General features: G+C 39.2%; 1 protein-coding gene across 1 annotated transcript in view; it reads right to left on the minus strand.

Annotated features, from left to right (window-relative positions):
- The window catches only part of LOC139969971 (uncharacterized), a 480,181-nt gene that overhangs the window by 308,258 nt on the left and 149,320 nt on the right, over window positions 1-22,603 (minus strand). The gene's annotated exons all lie outside the window — the stretch shown is intronic.

Here is a 22,603-nt window from a genome sequence, read left to right on the forward strand (position 1 = left end):
TATTATTATTATTATTATTATTATTATTATTATTATTATCGATATTTTCTTTTACAATATGTCGCAGAAGTACACTGAGCGAAGTATGTGGTCGGACGATGAAGTATTCGCATTGCTTGGCATTTGGTGCGATGCAAATACTATGTCGAAACTTGATGGGACAAGCCGCAACGCTCCTGTGTACCGAGATATCTGTATGCGAATGGAAGAGAAAGGCTACGGCAGAACGGTCAGCCAAATAAAGTATAAACTGAAATACTTAAACAAAAAGAATGTATAAAACTGCTGGACCACAACACTCGTTCGGGGAGACAGAGAAGAACAATTTAGTTCCAATAAGAACTGAGCCTGATATTGGGAAATATTGCTGAAATAAAATTCACGGATCAACTTTACAGCAAAATGATAAACAACGAAGAGTCTTCTGTTCAACCTAACGTCATGTTACACACAAATCACGAAAACACCGATGCACTACATTATATGACGGCTCAACGATTTTGTAAAACATATAATTTATATTGAATTTCACCGAAAATTAACAAAGAAATTAATCTGTATTCAAACGCGGTATTTGTTGTGATTACTGCAGGAACTGTATGGAGCGTGGGTTATGTCGCAATCTGCATTTCGAAGATGACGTCACGTTCTCAACTGTTCAAGTATATTTGAAATATCCATCCTAAACGATTAAAAAATCGTTTCTCTGTCAAACGCATAATTGGAAAATTATTGATTGTTTTTTAAGGTAACGTCTATGGGCTACCAGACAATTCTTTTAAAGATAGAATTATGTTGTTTAACTGGGGGGGGGGGGGGGGGCGGAACTATCGGGGTTTTGGCAGGCCGGCGAGTTTTCGTTTCACGAAATGGTCCGAAATAAACAACAACAAAAAATAACGGTGAACGAAAGAAAAGATATACACTTGTAAGCAGGGGCGTAGCGAAGGGGTTTTTGTTGGGGGGGGGTGTGGAGAATTTGAATTTGATCTGGAAGTGGTGACTGAAATGGGGAGGGGTCTAAGGGGAGGGGTGTCCCCCTTTTTTAGTTTTGAAACGTCCTTAGATGCAATCTGGTGCATATATTAAGTCAAATTTGATTTGCCGACAGATCTGGAAGTGGTGACTGAAATGGGGAGGGGTGTATGGGGAGGGGTGTATGGGGAGGGGTGTAAGGGGAGGTTGTCTCCCCCTCCCTTTGGAAAATGTTTAGTTTTGAAACGTCCTTAGATGCAATCTGGTGCATATTTTAAGTCAAATTTGGCACGGAAGAAGCTCCCGTTCTTCTTTTCTCTATTCAGCTTTCCTTCTTTCTTCCCCTTCCTCTCTCTTCACCTTTTCTCCTTTTGCCAACAGACCCAAAATTTGCCGACAGCGACCAAATTATTGGGGGGGGGGGGGGTGTGACACAGTTTTTTTCCAGAGTTGTTGTAACGATTGTATGTACACAAAGTCGGCATATCTGCTAGAATATTATTATTATATTTAGGTTTTCCATTTTATTTCTTTTCATTTTGGAAACTATGAAAGATTTATTTTACTTGAAGGTTTTTTTTTACTTAAACCCCGCGAAAAGTCGTTCCACTCAAAATACTGCTCTTCAGATACGAACAATGATTTCCCTGCCCAGTGCATTGACTTTTACAAACGGGTGGTAAACGTTTATGGTAGGCCATACGGGAAATAATTGCTGATTTAATGTCCGTACGAATTAAAATTATTACCGGTATTAATTATATTTAATACCGGCATTAATTCTCAGCCAATCACCATGCAGCTTCATATGCCAGTATTAAATATATTAATACGGGCATTTAATAAAATTTAAAATGGGTATTAAATAGAATTAATATGGGCATTAAATAGAATTAATACGGCATTAAATAGAATTAATACGGGCATTAATAGAATTAATACGCGCATTAAGTAGAATTAAATCGGGTATTAATAGAATTAATACGGGTATTAAATAGAATTAAATCGGGTATTAAATATAATTAATACGGGTATTAAATAGACCAATCACATCAGCAGGATTCTCACTTGTTTATCTGATCTGATCGCCGCGCCAACCTAAACAACTTACGTTCTTCGAAGAATAACAAGACGGTTCAAAGCATTGCGAACTGATAAAACATCGGACTGGGATTCAGGGTCAACATTTGTCAAAAACCTACAAGTATCGTTCGCTTCTCGACGAAAAACAAGCAAAAATTGTTCTTTGTCTGTCATGCGTGCCATTGCGTTGTATGTTGTACCTTGCTTGCTAGCTACAAGTACAATGCTTTCACGCTGGGGATTAACACCAGCTCAGACTGAGCATGGTAACAAAATTCGCTGATGTGATTGGTCTATTTAATACCCGTATTCATTCTATTTAATGCGCGTATTAATTCTATTTAATGCCCTTATTAATTCTATTTAATGCCCGTATCAATTCTATTTACGTGGTAGAAAAAATCGCTGATGTGATTGGTCTATTTAATACCCGTATTAATTCTATTTAATACCCGTATTAATTCTATGTAATGCCCTTATTAATTTTATTTAATACCCGTATTAATTCTATTTAATGAGCGTATTAATAAGGGGTTAATCAACGGTCTAGCGTGCATTTATGGCAAGCCATGTGGGACAAACACTGTATAATATATCCGCGTATTAATTGGAATTTATACGCGTATTAATTGGAATATATACGCGTATATATTATTAGCCAATCATATGGCTTAAATATATCCGCGTATTAATTCGAATATATACACGTATTAAATAAAATACATATGGGGATTAAATCCAATATATGCACGGATTAATTAGAATATACACGAAAAAACATTTCCGCTCTTGCTGTGTACATATACCAACGATAAATGTTTTGGCGGGCTCGCGAGATCGCTTCAAAAAGCGAAACTTTATACATGTACAACACATGTATATTTGAATTAATACGCGTATATATTCGAATTAATACGCGGATATATTATGTAGTGTTTGTCCTACATGGCTTGCCATATGCGTTACTCACAGGATTAATGCACGATCGGGGGATAATGCAAGCGATGCACGAGGGCGGAGCCCGAGTGCATCCAGCGATAGCATTAACACCCGGGGTGCATTAATCATGTGAGTAACGCACGCTAGACCGTTGATTAACCCCGTTCATTCATACACTACCATTTGTGTGGGGAAAACTCATAAAACAAAACATTTTTGGTTACATATAACCAAAGATTTATTAAAGTGATGCCCCGTTATTTTACCGTGCGTTACTCACAGGATTAACCACGGTCAGCTGACCTGAATGGACCAATAGGATTTAGGAATCTTTACTAAGTATGAATGAATTATATTTAATACCGGCATATGAAGCTGCATTGGTGATTGGCTGAGAATTAATGCCGGTATTAAATAGAATAAATACCGGTATTAATTTTAATTCGTACGGACATTAAATCAGCAATTATTTCCCGTATGGCCTAACATAAACGTTGGCCGTATCAGGAAAGCCCCGGTAGAAAATAGCGCGTGTGCGCTGCTTGGATGATATATGCACGTGTCGAAAAGACTCACTGCATATATCTGTCGATCGCTGTTCGTATTCTATATTGCAATAACCTGGTTCGGACGTTTCCCAAGGTTTTCCAAGCCTGCCGCTATGCCCGGAGTTAACTCGTTGAAACATGTTCAAATTGCAGGGCTTATCTGCGGTCACAATTTTAGCTCTACCTACTGTATGCATGCTTGAAGCAAGCCCGCGTTCGTGGGAACGGGGAATTACATGCACCAGACAAATACCCCCAGACAAAAACCCACGGACAATTACCCCCCCCCCCCCAAGTCAATAACTCCCCGGACGATTAACCACCCGACAATGACCCCACGTATAAATACCACCCGGACAATCCCCCAGGACAACTACCACCCGGACAGATACCCCCCGAAAAATAACCCCCGAGGACAAAAGCCCCCCCCCCGGACAAATTCCCCACCCGGACAACTACGTCCACGGGCGAATACCTCCTAGACAAATTAACCCCAGGATAAATACCCCCGGACGAATATCCTCTGGACATATGCCGATAACTATAGGGGACGGATGCAGCGACGGATACGCAGGTCTTTTTTAGAGTTTAGTTTCCCGAGAGCCTCAACATATACCCTGGTCTCTCGGGCAACTGCAAGCGCATATTTAAAATTGGATCAGGGTGCCGGTTAAACCAGTGAGTTGTTATGGAAAAAATCCTTGGTTAAACTGGCACCACTAGGGTCGTCGTGTGCCCTGGGACTTTCAAACTCCTCCCGACTTTTTAAAAAGATTCGAGTTTTCAATATATAAGCCTCCAAAACTCCTGGATAGTGCTTGAAAACGGAACGAGCCCCGGACAAGATAGGTGGGGACGGCGGTTGAAGAAGCATAGCATGAGGGAGGGGGGTGGGGTGGGGCATCGGTCACTGATGGAAGTAACTAATAATTTACTATTAGTTCTAGTGACACTATTCTGTATTATTAATCTCCGAACAATTCCGGCTTATTGCGACTTACCATTTTTAAGTTTTCTTCTGAGTAATTTAACCTGATGATTTGTTATGTTATGTTATGTTAGTTTTTGTATAGCGCTTGATATGGCACTATCAAATTTGGTTATATCAGAATAATATTCTATATATCAGAATAAGAAAATTTGCTTTCATGGCCCTAATATAGGCTTTCGTACTACGGGGTTCACCAGCTAAAGGTCCGCTTGGTTCACGGGCTCGGGCGGGGGGGGGGGGGGAGGGGACATGGGCGTATTCAGGTTTAGAAAGGGTAGTAACCTGGGTGAGGTATATTTTCGCGGGTGGAGTTTTCCCAGAGGTAATATCCGGGGGTAACATATTGTCCTCGGGGTAATTGTCAAGGGGGTACATGTCCGGGGGTATTTGTCCTCTTGAGTGTATGTCCGAAGGGTAGTTGCCCCGGGGGTAGTTGTCCTCGGAGGTATTCGTCCTCGGGGGTTTTTGTCCGGGGGGTGATTGGCAGGGGGTACTTGTCCCGGGGTATGAGTCCGAGGGGTATATGTCCGGGGGTATTTGTCCGGGAGATTGTTGTCCGGCAACTCTTACATGTAGGAGGAAGGTTAGTATAATCTATCATCGTGTTACTATGACTTGACATGCACAATTATAACATTGAACAATAACACTGTCCAAATTTCTAAGAAGTTTCAAGAAACCTACATTTAAGTATATTATCGACATAAGTGTTGATGGAGATAAAATACACTTAAAACTTACATGTAAACAACTATGAATGAAGATATCATATCAATATAAATTATGTTTTGTGTCGTGGTTTGTCTTTCAGAACATCAATAAGGCCGTGACAAAACTACAACACGAACTAAACAGAAATACTGTATCAGCAGCAATTGTAGACAATTACAATACTTGTTGAATTGAAATAGAACAGACCATTGTAACATCTCTTTGTTTCTGTTTGTTGACATTTTCTAGACTAGACTAGACGAGCCTAGACTATTGCAGCCGGTCTTACAAAGATATCATAATTGCAGTTCGCACTCTATTAGGCTTAAACAATCGGCCGTTTTACCGGTTCAGATCTACCTTTCTGCTATAACTAACTGCTTGTCCATACTTTACGGTTATGATTCCGTAACAATACTGTTGACGATATGACCAATGCTCATTTCCCATTAAACTCAAGAAACACGTATCTAGTTTGAATAACCACGATAATTATTTTATTCATCAGAGACTACCATAGCCTGTAGCATAGTTGGATCCATGATAATTTACTTGATCCAAGCGAAGGATGAAAACTTTCTCCCGAGCATTATTTTTATTTAATGAGTAAGAACATTCTAGGCCTGAGTCGGATACCCGGATACCCGACCGAACATTCGTGTACCCGAATCGAAAACACGAAAAACGGGTACCCGTTTTCTGTGGGGGGGGGGGTCTCGTAACTGCTACGCGAGTGCTTTCATTATTTCATATTTTTGATTAATCAAGACACGCGAATACGTAAGACTATTTTAATGAAATAACTTTCTTGTAGTGTAGATGGCTGTTTTAATTGCTTACTATTTCTAGTTTTAGCCATTCGTAATGGTTCTTTTTCGTGTGTGGATAAAATCACAACACCGAAAACGAAAATATGATACCGGTGAAAACTACTCAAGATTGAAATCTTTAATCCATCGCAATACTATGTTACCTCTTCAAAACATAGCACATATCTTCCAAACGATTGCCGATTTCCAGGTAATTGAAAGTTGTAAATAAGGCTACGATTTTGTGTGTGTGTGTAAAAAAAACGATGGTTAAGGCAAGATGTTTCCCATTGAATTAGTTTGGTGTTTGGCTAGTTTGTGGTCGAAGATAGTAGTAATAATGAAAGAATTCCATGGATATTTTAGTTCCAGCTAACTGCCTTAAAATTTAAGCGAATAAGCAGATGGTGAAGGCTAGATTTCCCCATTAGTGTAGACTTAGTGTGGTGTTAGGCAACCGTGTGGCCGAAGATAGCAGCAACAACGAAATAATTCGGTGAATATTTTAGTGCAAGCTAACCGCGACACAATTTGAGCGAATAAACAGATGGTTAGGCTAGATTTCTATGTTGACTCTTTGTGATTTTAGCCTACCATGTATTTGGAGATTTGTAGGGATTTTACGAAAACATAGTTTGTCGAGTGCACGTGTCTTTGATGTCATCAAGCAGCTAGCTCTGGTAGTTCATAGCAAGTACTTTCCTCTCATAGTTAAAGCTACTGTATACGTTCGTGCATATGTAAATATTGGAATTCTCAAAATTGCTATTTTTTTTTTATTCATTTATATATAGAAGGAAATAATGGCAAGGAAATTTAAGGGATGTTAAGATGGATCGTAGACGCATCTCTTCTTGAGATTGTCCCCATCTGCATGAAAACGCGCCCCACAACCCTACGCCCACCCCTCTAATCGCTTCCCGGTGAGTTACGAAACTTAATTAATTACCTTCGCCCATAGTACCAAGACCTTGACAAATTCCGGCAACGCACCACTTCATCGATAACAAGTGATCGGGTAGTGTATTAGTGACGTCTAGAGATCGTGCACTGACCTACATGGAGTGTGACCACTTCCGATTTTGCAATTTCCCAAGATCAGGTCCCGAAAAATTCCAAGGGCACTGTACTGTATGGACATCTAGCAATATCTAGCGATAGGGATGAAAATCCCAAGATCTTCCCTTAACTGAAGGCAGATAGAGAATCGAACCTTTCAGTGTGTAATGAACTTGAAACTGTGCGTCTTTGGAAATGAAAAGAACGTGGGACATTGCACAATAAACAGATAAAAGTTATTTATTTCAGTCTCATTTAAATTATTCAAATTTGTAAAGCAAATAGCAGATATCACATCATATCAGTGAGTATGAACAGAAAATGGCGTTCCAGGATGAACAACCTCCAAATTGTCTATATGTGTGTAGTCATAGGAGCCCTATTTCATTGGGGAGGGGGGCTGTTACGACTTGCCCGAAAATTATAATCATTTTTTTTTCCGTGCAACATGTTCATTTACATATCATATAGGCATGCATCGGTTTTTACACCGCATGCCATTTACATACAATCATTTGCCATGTTATTACCCAAATGGCAAATTAGTCGGGCAAGCTAAGAACTTTATTTTAATTACCAAGGAGAGTTTTTTTAATCTATTGATTTTCTTTAGCTGCATCATTGCAATTTATTTTCCTTTCAGTAGGTGCCCGAAAAAGTCTCAGCATATTGCCAAAATTTTCACAAAAATATTTGCAGCCCCCCCCCCCCCCGCCAAGTTTAATAGCAGCCGTTAGGTTTTAATATTTGTAGACCAATTAATTTAATTACTTAAATTAATTGTCTGAATTTTCGAAATTCCCTGACAAACATTCTTTATCATACTTCCCCCTATACTCGTGCAATTTTGACCAGTCTGTTAGGGGTTGAAGAAGGTTCATCTATATTGGTTGTCCATAGATGGAATTCTGTGCAACATTATGGGTATGTTTTGAAATGAATTTATTCACGAGAAATATTTTCAAACTCTGAACAAATAATGGGCTTACAACCTTGAAAAGTGGGGCTGACGGGTATTGTGGGCCGCAACGTAGAATCACCTTCAATATCAATGATTCACAGGAGATGCGATGAGGTCGAACATGATGTGTGACTGGTGACAATCTTCAAATAGGTTATGGATGAAAACAAAAATCTATTGGGAAATACTTGGTTCTCAGACAAAAGTGTACATCTGGTTGGTCATTTTCAAGCCCGAGAAGTGCCATTTCCGGTGATCTGTGGGGGGGGGGGGGGTATCAAAACCAGAAATGTTCTTGTACGCTGCGCTCCAACTGAAAGTGGCGCTCCGCTTGGATAGTAAGTCGCGCCCCCCGGGTTAGAAAATCCTGGTTACGCGCCGGATAATAACGTCTACAATTTGTTTAGACGTCTGTAGACAAGATGGTAGACAATACAGTTGAAAACATTCAATACAAAAAAAAATAATGATCTTTTCTTGTATTTACGCGTTGACCGCAGGGACGCCGCTAAAGAGAGGGGGTGGGTTGTCTCACCACCCAAGCTTGGTAAAAATGACGATAGTTAGAAACTTTGAGTATGACTGTCGGAATTTCCGACTGTCGCACTCTAAATCACCTAGGCCTATTCATATATTCCTGTGATTGTGAATGACCTAAAATTTGAAAAAGTTAGGTCAAAATTTTCCTTTAATCAGTCATATTTACCACGTTTTATTTGCCACTTTGAGAAATTGTATCTCGCGATCCTTGTGCACCATGCAAAACTTCGTATGATTTTGAATACATTAAATATAATGCCTAAAGAACTACAACGTTCGCCAGCTTCAATTCGGTTTATTTATGTACTAATTTTGTTATTGGGTGGGTTGACCCTGTTCGCTAGCTTCAAGTAAGTTCAGTATGTATATCAGATACGTAGCCAGGGAGGGAGGGTGGGGGGGGGCGGTGGCAGTGGGAGCAACTGCTTTTCAGTGTCGAAAAAAATGTTAAATACTGTTTGTTATTTGGCATGGTATTTTGTCAGTGCTCTTTTGATCTTGAATTCTCGTCAGCTCCGTTAACTCGATTATAATCGTAGTAACATTCAGGCCTACTGATTCAGCTACTTAGTTTGGCAGATGCAATTAGCTAAATTTAGCCAGTAGCCTATTACCTATTACCAGCCAACAGTTGGCCACTACGTAATAAAATACACATAGCCTAAATAACCGCACTCGATGAAGAGTCACGAACCGTATGCACAACGACGACGACAACGTGCGTTCTCATCCTTTCTATGATTCGTCCTAAGTTGTTGCACGAACAGCTTGTTATGAAGCTAAGCTAGCAATCGTACGTGATACGCACTTCCTATAAATAATTATTACACTGCTAAATACGAGAGTTATATTATCTATCAGTTAAGTTCGTAAAATGTATTACATTCCAGACATTGGACAATAAACAAGAATCATCCTACTGGAAAATTGTAAAAAAGCACTATGTTTGTTTTTCTGAAAGAATAATTCAAACCGGTAACAAAATCTGTTGATAATATGATATCATATGATCATGATGAAATTGGCAAAACATTGCTCCAGATCGCATCTAAGGACCTTCAATTGCTCAAAACAGGACACCCCCTCCTCTTAGACCCCAGGCGCGTATCCAGGATTTTCAAACCCGGGGGGCGCGAAGTACTATCTAAGCGGAGCGCCACCATCGGTTGGCGCGGAGCGTACAAGAAAATTTCTGGTTTTGATACCCCCCAGATCACCGGAAATGGCACTTATCGGGCTTGAAAATGACCAACCAGATGTACACTTTTGCCTGATAACCAAGTATTTCCCAAAAGTTTTTTTTCCATCCATAACCTTTTTGAAGATTGTCACCAGTCACACACCATGTTCGACCTCATTGCATGTCCTATGGATCATTGCTTTTGTAGGTGGTTCTACGTCACGGCCCACAATATCCGAAAGCCCCACTTTTCAAGGTGTTAAGCCCATTATTTGTTGAGAATTTGAAAATTCAAATTTCTCGTGAATAAAATCACTACAAAACATACCCATAATGTTGCACAAAATTCAATCTATGGACAACCAATATAGAAAAACCTCCTTGAACCCCTAACAGACAGGTCAAAATTGCACGAGTAGAGGAAAGTATGATGAAGAATGTTGGTTAGGAAATTTTCGAAAATTCCGACACAGTTAATTTATTGGTGTAGAAATATTGCAACCTCTTATAATGGCTATTATAAAACTTGGTTGAAGGAAACGAAAAATAGCAGATATTTCCGATAACAGGTATATCGAAACCGAACACTACACACATAGGCGTAGGTCCCGTAGGAAGCGGGGCCGCAGCCCCCACCCCCCCCCGCAACCAAATTTTTCCCAAAAATAAATAGCAATGAATAGCTTAAAAATGATCTCCTTGGTAATTAAAATAAAGGTCTAAGATTGGCCGACATTACTACTGTAAAAGAGAATTTTGACATAAATGGATCTGTATGCTTTTTCTCAATCTACATAAGACATTTGGTTGTTTACATTAGCATCCGGCGGTATAATGTGCGACTTTCATGGACCGTAAGGTACACTATGCCATGCAATGTAATAACCGATGCTTGCTTATATGATATTGGCATCGGTATGCTAAACGCGCGCTTCGCGCGCGAAAAATTTGGGCTTTTTTTCGGGCAAGTCATTACAGCCCCCAAATCCAATTGGGCTCCTACGCCTTTGACTACACACATAGACAGTTTTTGAGGCTGTTCATCGTGGAACATGCATGCTTTGCTCACTGATATGATGTTATATATGCTCTTCGCTTTACAAATTCGACAGGCGTGTAGCGAGTAATTGCCAAGGGAGGGGCGAAGCCTGTAGGCAAAATATCTAAGCGAAGCGCCACCATGAGTTGGCGCGAAGCGAACATTAAAAATTTGGCTGAAAATGCCTCCCAGATCGCTGGAAATGACACTTTCCAGGCCTTGTAAGTTGCATCTAAGCATTGTATATTTTGAAATTACTAGCGATGTCATAAAGAAAATTTGCTCGGGGGGGGGGGGGCGGTCGCCCCCTTCCCGAAATGCGTCATGTTCTTGAACTCGACTCGGTCGAGTTCAAGACCAGCCACAGTTGGTTCCATATAGCACAATTGTACAATTGTTTAAGGCGTCCATACACACACACGCGTTATGATAGACCATATATAGTATTTATAGAGATACATTAGTGAGAGAGGAAAAATAGAAACGTCAAAAATGGAGTTGTCGGTGTAAGGGATAGAGTAAGGCGCACACCCCCTCCGTAATCCTTGATCTGTCACTGGCTACCCTGTGTATATAATAGGGATCAGCGTTTTAACTATGACTGTTCCTCTTTCTCTTCCCGAGGCCTTGGCTATCTTCTACTCCCTCCTTTTCTCCTTTTTCTCTCTTTTGTCTTTTTCTTTTCCCTTCCTTCCTCTCCTCCTTTTCTTTTTTCCCCCTCCTTTTCCCTTTTTTCTTCTCTTTTTTTCTCTCCTCTTTTCCTTACCCGGGGGGCGCGCGCCCCCAACGCCCCCCCTGGATACGCACCTGGACCCCTCCCCCATATCAATCGCAAAATGTGCATCCCCTTGCAAATTCCTGGCTACGTCGCTGGTATAAATATTATATGTATTGTATACAATTACAACACCCAATGATAGTCAGTACTAGTTGTAACCGTTACAGTACGTTACTTGGTACGTCTCACCGAACTCTTGAATCTTTGCCAAAATTGGTTTGTTTTGTATATTTCAGACAATTACATCTTATACAGTTGTAGAAGATAGATGTAAGACTATTTTGGCCAAATTTAAACTAGAATATATTTTATAGAAATGTTTCACTTGTTATTTTTGTTCGCGGAATCGGGCCCACATAATAATGTATAGCTTATGAGTAGACAAATATCTTCCTCAGAAGTAATGACCATAAAAAAGGTATGAGGTTTATATCAAATAACTAAGGTTTGAGCAGTGAAAAAAGTGTTCGGAGATTGGCCTAAAATTGAACTTTTTGATGATTTCCTTCATTTTTTGTTGTACAAATTATATTCTTTAAAGTATCGGCTTTTCCAAATTCTATTGGGCCCTAGGCTAGGTTTAACTTGTAACACCTGATTATCTCAATTGTACAGTGGCCGAGAAATCCATGATGTTGAAAACCCTCTCGATTAATTTGGTATAGGCTATGTAACATGTGGGCGATACTTAGTATGTTCCATAACTGCATGCTCCCCGCCCTATGGATATTTCCCGGATACTGACTAATATTGAATACTAGCGCCCTTTATAGCTATTTTATATGCATATGGCTGCCACGAAAACACTTCTAGTTTCAGTCATGGTTGTAGTTGTTTTATCTGCGAACTGTGCTTATTCACGTTAGAGCAGAGTTAACTATCATGTTATCACTAGTTAATACGGGTTGGCGTATATCGCCACCGAATATGTCCATATCGATTTGATATAAAGGCCTAGGTGAGAACCGCAACCACTGAAAACTGTACGTTTTTTCATTATGTTTTTATACTTATTTCTAAGAACTCTATTGGTCCTTGACGAAGATGCTACGTGAGTGATAAATAGCCCCGCCCCCCCCCCCCCCCAAAATAATAATACTAAGCGCGCTAGGAAAAACCCCGGTGTTTTTTGGTAATTCACTATGTCGTCGTATATAATTTGTTGAAGAAAAAAAAAGTTTTCCCATTTGTTACATTAACATAGCTTTTGTAGTTAGTAGTCTATGTAGCCTTGAAGCAGATAGCTTCTACTCAGTTGCTTACTTGCTTAACCAGAGTGATTAATAAGTTTGAGATGTGTGGGCCAGTGGGTACAAATGTATCGAAACAAGTTCGGAACAAAAGTGCAGTCGCGAAAGATGGGATGTCTGACTGACCGTATCGTTGACGAGTAGCGCAGGGGAGGGGGTGGGGTACAAGGCAGCAGTCGGAATTTTCTTGCTTCAAATCCAGTTGGAATTTCAGCCACTACACGACCCCCCCCCCCCCAACCATCAAGCCTTAGCTACGTACCTGGTTGACCGATGAATAAAACTACTTGAATTGTATCTGAATTCCTCTCTTTACTACTTGCAAGATTAACACGCGTTAAATATATAGAATAAAGTATACATCGTTACCTCATTAAGTATATAATACCGATGTAAAACTGTACCGAATCGATACACAGTATGTAAATTGATGGCTCGAAAATTAAACTAGTACTCATCTAATAAGCATAAAGCCTGATTTATGCACATTTCACTCTGCGTGCAGATTTACTGATCAAAAATGTAAATTTGATATTGTCTTTGATAGATTAATATTATTAAAGGGTGCGATGCGAAGTCCCCGGAAGCGGCAGAAGTTTTAGATAGGGTCGTCAGTAGCAAGCTGAACCTCAAAATTGTACAGAACGTTTCTGAGAGCTCAAGCGGGATCGAGGGGCTTTCTCTGGAATATATTTCAAGCACTGGTTGGTTCCACGAGGGGAAGCCCCCTGAAGTTTTTGCATTTAGTGATATCCCTTGTTCTCTCGTAGCGAGTTTTTAAAGCACTAAAACACAAAACCAATGTAATCAATAAATTATAGTTATCTATAATGTATTCCAAGCAGGATGATGGGGATCCCATGGACTTAAGCTGCACCCTTTGAAGATATGTTTCGTTCTCTTGAAGAAATTTTGAAACACAGAAATCTATCTAAGAGAAGAAACTCAATTTTCTGCAGATAGCTGCTTCATTTTATTAGCCAAATAGTATCAAAACCTGGGGAAATGTAGACGTAAGGGAGTAACAGACAGACCGATTCTGTTTTCGTAAGTGTATAAATAAACACAAAATGGTTTTAAATTCACATATAGTTCTCATACTTTCTCTCAAATCATTACCCACATTTTATTTCTACTATTATTTTTTCAAGACAAATCATGCATGGATGTTAATGTTCGCCAATACATGTAGATTGTATTCAAGCGCCGGTCAAGGGGATGAAGGGGTGTCTCCCCACCACCCCACCACCACCACGCATTTCAAACGAACTTAGAATAGTTAAAAAATAGACAAATTTATTGGACATAAGTCAAGTCAGTCAAACTATGCCTAAGAAGGTATCATTTGAAGTCTAAACTTGCCCTTTTTCTGGGGAACGACCACAGACCCCCTCCCCTCCCTCCTCCATATATATGGTGTCGGCTTTGACGACCCTCTGTTCCTTACAAAACTGCAGAACGAGTGTCTTATCTTTGCCTTAATAAAGTATTTATGCTAATATTACCTATTAGTGTATTTCAAGTACGATACATCTAGCACCAACAGTTCCGATACATATTTGGTCTCTGTTTTGTCTTCGTTTATTTTTTAATACACTATGCAGCAATTTCAGAGAAACAAAAACTTTGTTTGCAAAACTTGGAAAATAATTAAGGTAAACTTCGCGGTGTACTCTGCAATTTAGATTGAAAGAATGATTTAAGCGGAGGTGTGGATGTGTTTAAGTGTGTGTGTGTGTTTTACAGGGGGGGGGGGGGCGGGGCTGATAGACTCCGAGGGGCACAACATTACTTCATAACCTTACACAATCATTGTTGCTCTGTAATTAAGTTGCCCAAAGTGTACGTTACCACTACTTTTTTCAAAGAGATTTAAAGCATCAATTGATATGATGGCTACTCACAAAATACTTACAGTGCAGTGATCTCAAAGGAGCGAAATGAAAAGAACATGGCTTATCTCTTAAATCTACGAAGACCTAGAGAGGACATGGTAAAAAAATATATTTATTACGTACGTACGTAATATTTATTACGTACGTACGTGATAATTTTACGTTCTATACCGAAGATTGTAAGAAGTGGCGGTACGCGGTACGTATATACTGTAACACATTTGTCTACATGCAAGAAGTCAGAAGTCAAGCTTATGCAGCCTATAGACTAGTTAACTCAAAAATGCCGGAGACAGACAATTAAGGTACGTTCGTTCGACTAACAGTAACACCACAGGTATGCCTGCACTTAAGCCGCCACAATTTTGTGCTGGAACTCATTCCCGGATCATTAGTCCTAGGCTCAATTAATGCATAAGTAGGTCTGGCGTATGTTAGACCTAGGCATCACGTTAAGCTTGTGTTCATTGAATCTCACGTGGATATGTCATGGGCTAGGCCAGTGATAAGGCCTGTGTAGTGTCTATTGCCGCTGTCGATCCAAGATGATGTTACGGCAACTCCCTGGTAGATCACTTGAACTCCCCACATATAGCCAGGGTAATACTTATAGATGGGCGAAGGTATTTGTTAGAACAACTCCCTGATTGAACTCACATTTTATAGGCTAGGTAAGGGTAGGACAGGACTACCCTACACTACAGATAATTGTTTGAGGTTTATTTTTAGCCTTGAAATTGATTTTAAAAGTATAAACGTGGAATTGTATGTTGATAATCATATTGTGTAGCCCTCCTGCATCAACAGCTAGCCCATTTATTATAATAACTACCACGTCAAATTCAATTCAATTAAGGTTAGTTGCTAATCTCAAATCACTACATTGTATCAGCTAGTATTAGTATAAGGTTAGCCTACTTTACACACAAACCTAACCTAACAGGTTACTAAATGTCAAAGGAGCCTAGGGTTAAAAACCACATAAAATGCCCTGTGGAAAACAATCCCAAACAGAAATAAGACTGACCAACTCAGAGAATTATTCCAAGATTAAATTAGGGTAAGGGTTAGGTTTTCAAAAAGCATGGCACAAACTATTAGACTGAAGAAAGCGATTAATCTTCTTTTCATTCTAGTTCGTTAACACACCATTTAATACTTTAATTGTTTCATTCCTTTCCTAGACTGGTACAAACTGGAAGAGGTGAAAATGAGAAATTGAGAGAGGCTACCAAGTAACACAGCTTTGCAATAGTAGAAGGATGTCTGTAGCTTGGATGATGCACATCAAGAATGTGATTGTCGCTGTTTTTATGAGAAACAATTTGATGTTTTGCATTTCAATTCATCTCTCTGTCCACAATTGATAATACCTGTTGGTACAACTTCAATGAAACTTGCAGAGAGGTGGCCTGTGATGAAAAGACTTGTGGAAGTGCTCAGGAATTTTATGTCAAAGGTCATTTAGGGGTCGGTTTAGTTAATTGTTTGGAAACGCTTCTTCCTGAGTCCACGGACGGACATGTGGATGTATGCAAAACGTGATCATAATTATGGTCATTCGGGCTCGGAGTATCAGAAATTTCATGTTCAAGGACACTTTGGTTTATACTTTAACTACTTAACTGTTAGCTCAAAATCTTTTCAAATTAATCTTTCTTGTGATTATAATAAGCTTAACTTACCACTTTCTATTGGAGTTAAAATAATTTGCACAAGTATGTGAGGTCCAAGGATGAGCTTATTACTAAAACATTTATGGTATCGTTGGAAGCCTAATTATTGTCTTGCAGATGTTCGGTTTGTCTGTGCAAAGTGGTAAAATATAATTGTAATTAAATTAAAAATATGAATTAATTACCAATAAGTAAATAATTAAATTAAACAAATCAATTTGGTATTAGGTCATCCCTATCATTAACAATGTGAACAAAGATCTTCTAAGACCTTCCTATCTAGTTTAATGCGGTAGTCAGTATATGCCCTAAATTATAGCACGCTATAATGGCAAGAAGTTTTCAAAAAGTACCTTCTAATTGTTCTCAGACATTTTTAAGGACACACAAGATGACTGAATGGGAAAATTTCCTTAAAGGTTGTAATAAAAACAGTAGAATTCTGACCAAAGGTGACCACATTTGAATATCTAGCATATTTGGGGCTAATACAGCATACCTTTAAAGAAAAGAAGCTACTGACACAGGGCTGAATTTTGTCGTAACAAAGGTTATTGGGAGAGAGGCTTTGATCAAGTATTTCAAGAGACAGGTATAGGGTCCATTTCTTGTTCTGTACTGAAAACTGTTCAAGTGATTTCCAAGTTGAATCCTTGTGCAAAAGTGCTGATCAAGGTCTTGGTATCCCTGTTACATTTCACAGTTGATGTCGAGCAATCAGAGCTTCAGCATGTGACGATGGTTATGCTGTAAATATGTCCTCAAAATTTTGATTTCAGTATTGCATTTCTTATATTAATTCATTGTATTAATATTTGAGGAATTAATTAAACTAAATTGCAAAAGTTCACATATTACTCAAAATTCAAAAGTAATGGAGATGCAAATAAAGTTAGCTATCAGTAACATTGATGATGTTGTTTTATAATTTATGTTCTGCTTTTTCTCAATTTGAATGCATTGCAACTTAAATGGAGAATAAGGTGGCATATTAACAAGGAAGGGGGTGATTTAACCAGGAATGAGGTGGAAAATCAGTTTAATATTAACCAGGATAATGGTGACATCAACCAGGAAATGTTGTTTAATTTAACCAGAAAGAGGTGGAACATTCTATGATATTAACCAGGATAGCATTAGCACCAACCAGGAATGTTGGTTAATTTAACCAGGAAAGAGGTGAAATATTTCATGATATTAACCAGGATAGTATTAGCATCAACCAGGAAATGTTGGTTAATATCACAAGGAATGAGGTGAATACCCATTGATATTAACCAGGACAGTGTCAAAATTTCACCACGAAATTTAACCAGGCTTTCCTGGTTATATCTACCAGGATTTTGTTAAAATCTCATCCACCAGGCAACTTGGTGAAAACAACCAGGATATATAGGGTAGCATATAAACGTAACTCCTGGTGAAAATTTCACAAGGAACTGGTGAAATTTCACCAGGTTGTTTTTAGAGTGTAGGCCTATACGTAGGCCTTCAAATACGTACGTGATAATCACTACATAAGTACGTAGTAATTATTACGTACGTACGTAATAACACTACGTACGTACGTAGTAATTATCACGTGCGTACGTAAAACATATCACGTACGTACGTGATATTATTACGTACGTAAGTAGTATTATCACGTACGTACGTGATAATTATTACGTACGTACGTAGTATTATTACGTACGTACGTAATATATTTTTTTTAACCATGTCCTCTCTAGATCTTCGTACCAACAAGCCCAACTCACCTGAGAAAAAATAATCGCGAAGTTAAAGATATGAACAACGAGTTTCTTTGTGCGCGATTCTCGTGCATTAGTGATATATTGATTTATTTCCGGTTTCTGTGTGTAAACCTGTCTGCCGTGTAGAGAGTGACTTTCGCTTAATATTTTTTTCCACATAAAGGAGTGAGATATGGGTTTACTTTGGTAAGATATCTGAATTACCACGTTCGTCCTGTCACGCTACCAAGGTAATAATTTTGCAATGTAGTAAATACGAACACCGTTGAATTGAAAAGCTTTTATAGCAAAACGACTGTATTTTATAGGATACAAAGTACCAAAACACTTTCTTGTTTCGCGTGCATTGTGTATACTATAGCTAGACTGACACAATGATAATATTTTGGGCGTCAATTTGGTATATATTTGGAAAAATAGATTTGGCGCGCTTTGTGCGCACAAGCTGCATTGATGCTGTGAGAATTAATTACTCATTGCACACGCATGTTAGCTAGATAACCTTAACATTTTCTGCGCGATTGGGCGGGGCTTCGAACAATTTCTTTAAATACTCATATCTCGGCAACCGTCTGTCCGATTTTGTACAAACTTGTTTTGATGGCATTGTTGGGAGGTGGGTGTACATATGTAGGTTAGAACCTTAATGCATGTCATTAATATTCTTGAGGGGCGTGGCCTAATGTAATTTCCCTGAAAATTGCTCAGAACCACTTTTTGATTCCTTGCCAGAGGCTAAATGAAGATGTGCAGGCATGCATGTATGTGTGTCTGTGACGCCGGTTGTAACCACTCTAAATGAATTACGCTAGTTCAGATCATTCTCATACTTCGGTGGCGGTTTACTCATAGTGAGTAGATTATTCTTAATGTTTTTGGTTAAGGTCAAATGTCACCTTAGGTCAACAGAGGTAGGTCAAACAATTATATGTGGCTTCAAATCCAAAGGCAATGAAGTACGAAGCTCTAGACTCTTGTTATGCATTATAGCCAGTCACTATACATTCCTCATTTATGTTGTGTTACAGTAAATGTACACAATGTGCATGCGTGGTTACTGGCTTGTGCAAAAATGTGTTCGCGCGATTCACGTGCACTAGCTAGGTTGATATGTGTGATAGTTTGTTCTCCCTTCTATGCATGGTAGCTTACTAGCACAACATTTTCCGCCAGTCCTTTCAACGGCCCACGTCGTATGCATGGTAGCCAGCAACTACACCATTGTTTGTACGCTCACTCGCTGCACTTCTGCTGTCAGCGATACTTTGCGCATTTTTCATGCATGAAAGCTGGATATCAGAGCATTTTCGCTCGCTTCGCGCGCGTTTTCATCCTTGGTATCACGTATCCTTGATATGGGCTACATCAGAAACCTCCACTCCAACATGACCTATAAACGACTCCTAATGCAACCATTCCAAAAATGCGCCGTTTTGCTCGCGCTTTGAGCTCGCAATGGGTATCTTTGGCATGGCCATTACAATCCCCCCCCCCCCCCAAATATCATAGTAGAAGTTCATTTTGTGCGCGCCGAGTAGTAGTAGTAGTAGTAGTAGTAGTAAGTTGAGTCTCGTCTGTACGACATGCTCAGTGATTAACCTCCGCCACGTATCACGATCTTGCGCAATGTTTATTGCTTCCTCGAAATTGTGCGCGCCGAGCGCAGAGAGAATTGTAGTTGCTACTATCATGAGTCAACATAATGAGCAAATGAAAAGACTATGACATTAACAGTGCAGCTAATGCGCGCGAAAGCGCGCGTAAAATTCTGTGGTAGCTAGCTAAAATGCATGCGAAAGAGAGATAGAAGCTATCACAGTATCAACATAGCTAGTACACTCGAAACGAACGAACACTTCTCTGGTCTAGCCATCTATCATGCGTTCAAATTGCGCAAAAACTAACGCAGCATAAACGCTGAATATTCTAGTTCTGTCGAAAAATACACAGGTGGATGTAAGCATATGGCCACTGATAAAGACGCTGTAAACGGTCGCGAAGCGGGCAAAGTTCTGAGGTGATATTAAGTCATATACACCTCATCCCAATCCCTACTCCAAAATGTAACTTTTTAAACTCGTTATCGACTTGTGATTGATGGTCAGGGGCATGTGCAGAAATTTCCACAGGGGGGGGGGGTGTCCAAAATGTGATGAATGTAATGATCGCCGTGCTGGGGAAGGGGTCTAAGTAGTACTTTCCGAGGAGGGGGATTTTTCGGGGGGAAATTGTCCGGAGGCAATTGTCATGGGTGGGAAATGTCCGGAGTGGGAATTGTCATGTGGGCAATTGTCACGATTGGGGAGTGTCCGGGTGGGAATCGTCCGGGTGGGAATCGTCCGAGGGGAATCGTCGGGGGGTAATCGTCCGGGGGAAATCGTCCAGAGGGAGTTGCCCGGGAACCCCTCTATCCGTTTCTGCTTAGTAGTTCATTTGTATGGTTTTAACTCACTTAAACGACTACAATGAACACTCTAACGTCTACAATTGTTTTTTAGACGTCTGTAGACAAGATGGTGGACCATACCATTGAAACATTCAATACAAACATTACTGATCTTTTCTTGTATTTACGCGTTGACCGATGAATAAAACGACTTGAATTGTATCTGAATCCCTCTCTTAACTACTACTTGCAAGATTAGTGGTTACGCTATAATATTTGATTTTTTTTATGACAGTTTAGCATCTCAGCGAAAATCAAACAAAAATATTAAGTTAAAAATTCGACAGATAACACGCGTTAAATTGAATAAAGTATACATCGTTACATCATTAAGTATATAATACCGAAGTAAAACTGTACCGAATCGATACATAATATGTATATTGATGGCTAGAAAATAAAACTAGTACTCATCTAATAAGCATAGAGCCTGTTTTATGCACATTCGCTTTGTATGCAGATTTACAGACCAACAATGTAAATTAGATAAATTTCTTTCATAGTTTAATGTTATTGAAGGGTGTGATGCGAAGTCCCCGGAAGCTGAAGAATTTTTAGATAGGGTCGTCAGGACGAAGCTTAACTTCAAAATTGTACAGAACGTTTCTGAGAGCTCAAGCGGGGTCGGGGGGCTTTCCCTGGGATATATTTTAAGCCCTGGTTGGTTCCACGAGGGGAAGCCCCCTGAAGTTATTGCATTTGGTGATATCCCTTGTTCTCTCGTATAGCAAGTTTAAAGCACTAAAACACAAAACAGATGTAATAAATAAATTATAGTTATCTGTACTGTATTCCAAGCAGGCTGGTGGGGATCCGCGGACTTAATGGGTCGGGGGGGGGGTCAGGGGGCGAAGCCTCTGGAAGCTGCTTCATTTTATTAGCCAAATATATCCAAATCTGGGGAAATGTAGACGTAAGAGGAGTAACAGACAGACCGATTCTGTTTTCTTTTCTTTTTTACTTTCGTAAGTGTATAAATGAAACATAATAAAATATGGTTTTAAATTCACATATAGTTTTAAATGCTTTCCCTCATATCATTACCCACATTTTATTTATAATATTATTTTTTTTCAAGGCAAATCATGCATGGATGTTAATGTTCGCCAATACATGTAGATTGTACTGTTTTCAAGCACCGATCAAGGGTGTAATGGGTGTCTCCCCACCGCCACTCCCACCCCACCACCATGCATTTCAAACTAACTTGGAATAGTTAAAACACAACGTTGCGTTTAGACTTAGATATGAATATATATATATATATATATATATATATATATATATATATATATATATATATATATATATATATATATATATATATATATTTATATATATACTATGTCTAAACTTCCCCTTTTTCTGGTGAAAGACCACAGCCCCACCCCCTCCTACCCGAATATGATGTCGGCTAAACTACTATGTCTTTATAAAGTCTTTATGCTAATGTTACCAATTAGAATATTTCGAGTAGATCTAGTACCAACATTTTGGTCTCTGTTTCGTTTTCGCTTATTTCTTAATAACTTAGAATGGTTAAAACACAATGCTGCGTTTAGACTTTGATATTGGACATAAGTCAAGTCATATAAGTCAAACTATGACTCAGAATGTATCATTTGAAGTCTCAACTTGCCATTTTCTGGGGAAAGACCACAGATCCCCCCCCCCCCCTCCCTCCTTCCTATACATGATGTCGGCTTTGACGACGCTCTGTTCCTGTAAAAACTGCAGAACGAGTGTCTTATCTTTGCCTTTATAAAGTCATGATGCTGATGTTACCTATTAGTATATTTTGAATACGATACATCTAGCACCAGCAGTTCCGATACATTTTTGGTCTCTGTTTTGTTTTCGTTTATTTTTTAATACACTTTGCAGCAATTTCAGAGAAACAAGAACTTCGTTTGCAGAACTTGGAAAAGAAGTTCATTAAAACTTTGCGGCTTTATTCTGCAATTCAGAT

This window comes from Apostichopus japonicus, chromosome 7, assembly GCF_037975245.1.
Source record: "Apostichopus japonicus isolate 1M-3 chromosome 7, ASM3797524v1, whole genome shotgun sequence".
Classification (NCBI taxonomy): domain Eukaryota; kingdom Metazoa; phylum Echinodermata; class Holothuroidea; order Aspidochirotida; family Stichopodidae; genus Apostichopus; species Apostichopus japonicus.